Raw genomic sequence first — 7,018 nt, 5'->3', positions numbered from 1 at the left:
AGAGAGTCAGTGTCCAGGTCTGAGGGGAATGGGTGCCGGAAAGTGTGTGGCAGAGCAGGACGGGGCAGGGCCAGGCGGGGAAATCAATTCGAATTTGAATGACTTTAGGTGCAAAGAAATTTTGTGAACAGATGATTAAGACTGAGTGTGAAAATGCTCATGGCGTTGAAAAGTGCGGCATATTATTCAGAGTGAAGGCCGTTATAAATTGCCGCACAACTGATCATGATTTTCAAAAACAGATAAAGGAAATTTATATGTAAATAAATTTCGTGAATGCGTGCAGCTGAATAGCATCGACTGTAAAAATATTTCATGGTTTTGAAATGTTTGGCACATGTTTCCCCGTGAAATATTATCAATGGAACTGAGCTTTTTCTTTCAATTGGTAAGTAAAGTCATCCCCTAATAATTAGGAAGTGAACCAGCTCTTGGAGACGCAATTTCTGCTTTTATCTAGTAGGTTTGATACCCACCAGAGTTGTGTTTTCGTTCCTTTTCCATGTAGATAATATTCTAACGTCAAACGGAGACGTGAAAAAGCGGGAGTTTGACAAAATTAAATCCGAAGAAATATTCATGCAAATGCAATTGATTTCTTCCCGCTAGTGGTTAGGATTCGGCGCTTTCACCGCCACGGCCTATCTCCGTTCCTGTCAGGGAATCAGGATTTATTGTTCTTGATAGTGACAACAGCAGAAGCAGAGCAGCTGTCACAGGAATCCTTTCAATGTCTCGGATCAATTAATGATCCCGAGAACATGAGTCAATGCCCCAGAGTCTTAAAGACGACCGTCTCTGCTCAGTGGGACAGTTCACCTTTAAATCTCCTCTGATTCCACTTCCCAAAGTGTTTCTAAAGATTCACAAAGCTGAGACTGGGTTTTCCATTTTGTTTCCTTGCCATTGCCAGGAACTGCATGATTGGGTCGCTGGTTTTGGGAAATGGAAAGGTGCCCATGAACAGCTTGTGGGACTATTTCAGCTTCCACTCCTTTAATGATGTTGGGACATTCACTTTGATGTTCTTGATAGCATTTACTGATTTTAGACTGTGAAAGGATTCTTGTTTGTGTGCAACATAAATTCAAACCTCATCGTGGCTTCAGGCCAATGAGAAACAGTAATTTGCAAGTATAAAGAAGTCATGAACTGCACTCGACCAGAGAGAAAACTACAATCTCCTGATCCCGAAACAGACGTCATTACGTTATCCATTGTGCTCCCCCGAACAGAGCTGAAGAAAGCGAGTCAGGTTTGTTTGAAACCAAGAACATTCGGTTTCTAATGATGCAAATGCAGGAATACAGTCAGTTACTTGTTTTGTCGTTTACTCACAAGAACATTTGTGGAAAATGCCTGAGCATATCTGTATTGGAATCTACCCCCACTCCTATCTCACAACCAAATCGTTTATTTTTCGTTGTGCCTGATGGAAGTTGGAGAGTAATTCCTGGATCCACCCCGTGACACACAGACTGGAATCAACCTCCCCAGTTCAGAGCAGAATGTATCAGCGGGAAAGGTAAATGGCCAGAAGAGAGATGCTGAAGGAATGAAGTGGAGAAGGGCAGGATGAGAGAGAAAAAGGACAGACAAACGGGTGGAGAGTGAAAAAAGACGATTGGAGACACGCGGAGAGAGCGGGGAGAAAAGATGCAGAAAGTGCACGAACTTTCTACTTCCGTTTCTCGTGATAATTTCTCATTGGGATATGATCACCACTTAATTCTGCACAGCAGTGCTTTCGTCCATTGTGGGCTTGTGGCACAACAGTAGCGCGTCTGACTCAAGATCAGAAGATTGTATGTTCAAATCATCTCAGGTTCATGGCCTTTCGGCTCAGTGAAGTGCTTCTCCTTCGTATCAAAGCAGAGCTTGTTGTTCTGGGGTTGCTGCTTGTTAGCGTTTCTCCTGTTCAATTGCGCATGGGACTTTCCTGTCCGTTTTATATTGGGAACACTGCTGCTGGGATGTTGTTTGCCCAAACACAGAGTGTTCATCGTGGGGTTGAAACACACAACTCCCTCCCTCTGGGCAGCCGCTTCATTTAGTCATTAACAATGCCATGCTGCTAACAGTATACAGATATTTTCTCACCTAATTTGTGAACACGCAACTTTACATTTCAATCTATAAGGAGATTTCAGCTCCTCTTGTTAAAGCAGATGGCAGTGAGTTCAGAAAGAAATGTTTCCAATCAAAAACAATTCCTTTTACAGTTGGAATGATCTTTACTGAACAGCAGGAGAGGAAATTGCAGTCCCACAGCCCCTCTTCACATTAACGGTGAGGCTGAATTTTACAGACTGTATCGGTAAAATCCAATGGCAGGCAATGAGTTCAGTTCCAGTGCTGGTTGGTGCTGTCCGCTTCCTGATTGTTGTGTGAGTTACAGGCAAAGTCTCCAGGAAATATATATCATGTGGATGTATTGCCAGGACAACAGAACAATGAGTCGAAAGTCATGAACCTGAAAATCGCCTAATTTTGAAATTCAAGAAATAGGACGCACTGAAGATGCATCGGATCTTCACGATCTCCCCGAACTCTCTGTGACGAACAGAATCCAAGCGAGAACGATCTTTTCGCTAAGATTACAACAGAGAACTGAGCGGACTCCTCTTGAAGGTTTTCCAAGACACTGAAGATTTCTTCTTCCTGTGTGACATGTTTTATTTTGATCAAAGAAATGCTTATTCGCGGGTCGGGAGGGACAGGATTGTGAGTATTCCCAGCATTTTCTAAGTGTAAAGGCACGACTCCGTAAAAACAACAGAAGTGAAAGCCTGTGACAGACTGAGAGGCACATTTAATTCACTGACACAAGGAATAAGGAACAGGGCAGAAGAAATGCTGATGAACCAACTTTCACTGTTAAGTTGTAGCTTCTTTAATGTTCTCGTAGTTAGAAAGGAGCTTTCTCCACTGTAACCTTGGTTTAAAATTCAGACAGAGAATGATTCCATGTTGCTGTTGTGTGAGTAGTCACAGTGGACAGGGCTTCTTAACAAAGATAAACCAGGCCGTTGAGTGTTTGTGGGGTGGTGCTGGCAGTCAGTCTTACTTAGAATGACTTTCAATTCAGTTTGGAAGAATCCAAAATGTTATCGGTGGAAAACAAATGCAGAGGTAACGGAGTGAAAGGGCCGTGATTAGCTACAAGGCGTGACAGCGTGAAACTAAGACTATAATTTTATCGAAGTCCACCCCCCTAAACAATGTTGATTAACTAATATCGATTAACTCATACCATGGACAAAATGATGGAGGAGCAGTAGGAATAAATTAGGAGCAGAAATATTCGACCCATCGAGTCTGCTGCACCTTTCAATGATAATCTTCAACTCCATTCTGCTGCCTGACCTGGATAACTCTTGACCATCTTACTGATTAGACGTCTGTCTAGCTCAGTTTGACAATACCCAACAATCCAGCCTCAACAGCCGTCTGCGGGAAAGAATTCCACAAGTTCGCTGGCCCCTGAGCAAAGAAATTCCTCTTCATTTCCGAATTAAATGGGCGAAAGCTTATTCGGATATGATGTCCTATAGTCCTTCTCTCTCGTGCTCAGTAAAACCATTTGTTCATATCTACACTGTCAAGGTCCCCAAGAATACTGAATGTTAATAAATGCTGTTATATGAGTATAAACTCCCGTCAGCCTCCTGTGTTCCAAGGAGAACAGTGCCAGCCTAACCAAGCATTCTGCAAAGTTTCATCTTATCCCGTCCTGGCAACATTCTTGTAAACCTCCGCTGCAACCTGCAGAGTTCTCGAATATTTTTAAGGCAGATAGAGAGATATTGTGCTGAGCAAAGGTTATCAAGTTTTTCAGGGATTGACCGGAATAGGGATTTAGGATTAGAATCCGATTGACCCTGCATATATAGAATGTTAGGGCACTGAATTTCTCTGATTCCGGGGCTGGGAACTGGGGCTAAATGATCTTCTGCAGCAGTGGTTACTTCTTTGTGTGAGGAAACTGCTGATGCAACCAATGTAAAACTCGCTTTCCAATTGAGAAATATATACAAGACCGCAGCCCAGAAGAATTACTTCATTTCCACCCGAATATTAATTACATTTGCCAAGTGAATATAAGAAAGTAATGTTTTTATTTTGAAACATAACAAATATGATGGAGCCGCTCAGCCCATTGAACCTGCCTCGCTGATCAATGAAATTATGTATGAACTCCTGCTTCACTGCCATTTTTCTGCACTATCCCATGATTTCTTAATATGTTTAATCTATCGAAATCTATCAACCTCAGTTTTGTATACTCTGAATGCTGGACATTGACATTCTCCATGGCCCTGAATTCGATAGATTTTGTCCACTCATTTCAGTATGCTATTTGATGAGTATTTCTGCTGTGTTTCTGGTGCTGCTCCTGGCATGCCCTCCAGCAGTGTGCTTATTGTACGTTTCCTGGTGCCTCGTTGTTAAGCGCCATGGTCGTATAATGGATAATACTCTGCATATAGCCACAGCAGCTTCGACTCGAATCTGAATCACAGCATTGTTTGTTTTCCCTTTTATTTTCTCTTAATATATACAATAGTAACACAGTAGAGGATCAATTAATATTGCAAGAAGGCATACAGAGGCATGTGAAATGCCGAGGTTGTCGTGACATTTGTGCATTGGTGGGAGATTACCTTGATTCAGGAAATTAGCATGTAGAATCTGTTTAGGTGGAGATGAGGAACAGTGAGGGAAAGAAGTCACCAGTGGGTGTCGTCTGCAAGCCTATTAACAGTAACCACAACATGAAAACGAACGTATAAAAAACAGATATTGTGTGTGACAGATAAAGGGAAGACAATAATCATGGGTGACCTTAATTTCCCCCTCTCCCACTCCCAGATCCATTGCAAATAAAGTTTACAGAACCATAAACAATATATCAAATATATCGTATAGAACAATACTGGACATATCCTGGACTTCGATTAATTTACACGTACTTAGTTTCTTTCATTGTGTACTTTAGGAAAGGAGGCCATTTTTTTGCCAGAAAAATAAATATGTCATTCACCTTTGTTTGCTTCATACTCAAGAACACTCAGGTTCCTTTGTACCCCTTTTTTTGGAAATTTCTCTCGATTTTAATAGTAGTCTACCTTTTGACTCTTCCTATCAAAGTACAAGAACTCATACTGCCAACATGAAACTGCATGAGCCAAGTTTTTGTCCACTCACTCAACCTATCCATATCCCTTTGCAGATTCACATATCCTCATCACAACATGCCCTCCGCCTGGTTCGTATCTTCTGAAAAACTGAACACATTACACTCTGGCACTTCCTCCAAGTCATTAATACAGAGATAAATAATTGCAGCCCTATGACTGACCATTCTGACACTCCACAAATCATATCTTTCCAACTTGAAAAATACCCATTAATCCCGATTCTGTATTTTATGTTAATTAAACAATGGGCAGCCCATGCTCATTTATACCCAGCAGCGTAAACCCCTACCTTGTGCAATGACCTGAGATATGGCTCCTTATTGAGTGCCTGCTAAAAATTCAAATGCACTTCATCTGCCGATTGCCTTTATCAACTGAGCTTGTAATATCACCAAAGAATTCTGGCAAAATTATCAAGTGTGATTTGCCTTTCAACAAACGATGTTGACTGTGTTTGACTGCAATAACCTTTTATAAACGACCTTTATTTCTTCCTTTACAATTGTCTCGCATTTTTCAAATGACAGATAAGACATTGGGACAGATGGAAGCATTTTGGCCCATCAAGTCAATCACATCTTTAAATGAGATCATGGCTAATCCTCAACTCCACTTTTCTGCCTTATCACAGTCGCCTTTAAATCCCTAAATGACTAAATCTCTGTCTATCTCAGCCTTGAATACACCCAGCCTTAACAGAGCTCTGTTGAAAGAATTCCACAGATTTGTTCCTCTCTGAATGGGAGAACATCCCCCTCATCTCTGTATTAAATGGGCAACGCCTTCCCCTGAGATTACGCACCCGGGTGTAAATCAGAGCACAGCAAACCCCCAAAGTTCGTTATGAACTCACTGGCACATCCAGCGCCAGTTGTGATTATCTGAAACAGTTTCGTTTTTGACCGATGGTTTAACAAACTGCCCTGATTTGCACATTAGATTGGCCAATGAAGAATCTGCTTCAAAAGTACTCCATTGGTTGTGATTTAGATGGTGGTGAAAGGCGCTTTCAAAATACAAATACATCTTTCTTTCTCAATCCATTGATCTATTAATCTTTCTGCTCATAGAAATGGATTCTTCCCATTCACTCTATTTCTCGGTAATGTAGTTCAATTCAATCTCCGTTCTGATCAAATACAGGATAACAAGAAATATAAGGGTCATGGCACGGACAAGACATGCCGAATGCTCCGCTTTCCTTTTGAAACCATTCCATAAGAAATGTTAGTATGTAACTTGTTCCTTGTAGGCGTGGCCGAGTGGTTAAGGCGATGGATTAGAATTCCATTGGGGTTTCCCCGCGCAGGTTCGAATCTTGCCGACTACGTTCCCTGAACACTTACGTTTTTTTTCAAATAACCTTCTGATCAATGAGTTCTCGCTCAAACTCGAGAAAATCCGTCTCACAACCCCACCGGAGAGTCTGGTCATTTATTGACATACAGGAAACACGAGTTCTGAACAAGAAACTTACCATATTCAAAACTTTAGCTCTGTTTCTCTTTCCACAGGTACCACGAAACGTGTTGAGTTTCTGCAGTATTCTCTGTGTTTAATCTGCATAAATGGTTTGCATTAAATATCTTGAATTGCAGTCCTCTGGTAACTGACCCTGGTCAGTGGCTTCAGTTTTTCCCGACCGTCACCCCGCCTATTCCCGCCACTGCCTCCCCCACTGTTGTGAACAGCCCCACGAAATCTCTGGTTAAACTTTTTTGCCCCAAAGAGAACATTTCCGATCTCGGGAATCATTCCACTAAACGGGATTTCCTCATCCCCGGACATGTTGCAAGGCGGAGGATTGTGAAGAGATT

At 41.8% G+C, this 7,018-nt stretch overlaps 1 non-coding gene across 1 annotated transcript; it reads left to right on the top strand.

Moving 5' to 3' along the window:
- Window positions 1–6,449: 6,449 nt before the first annotated feature.
- trnas-cga lies at window positions 6,450–6,531 on the top strand. The gene has a single exon. It is a non-coding gene; the product is annotated as a tRNA-Ser (tRNA).
- The last annotated feature ends 487 nt before the right edge of the window (window positions 6,532–7,018 follow it).

This window comes from Rhincodon typus, unplaced genomic scaffold (genome assembly GCF_021869965.1).
Source record: "Rhincodon typus isolate 14 unplaced genomic scaffold, sRhiTyp1.1 hic_rhity00007772, whole genome shotgun sequence".
NCBI classification, from domain to species: Eukaryota; Metazoa; Chordata; class Chondrichthyes; order Orectolobiformes; family Rhincodontidae; genus Rhincodon; species Rhincodon typus.
The sequence above is the reverse complement of the archived record's forward strand: the minus strand, read 5'-3'. Positions and strand labels throughout refer to the sequence as shown.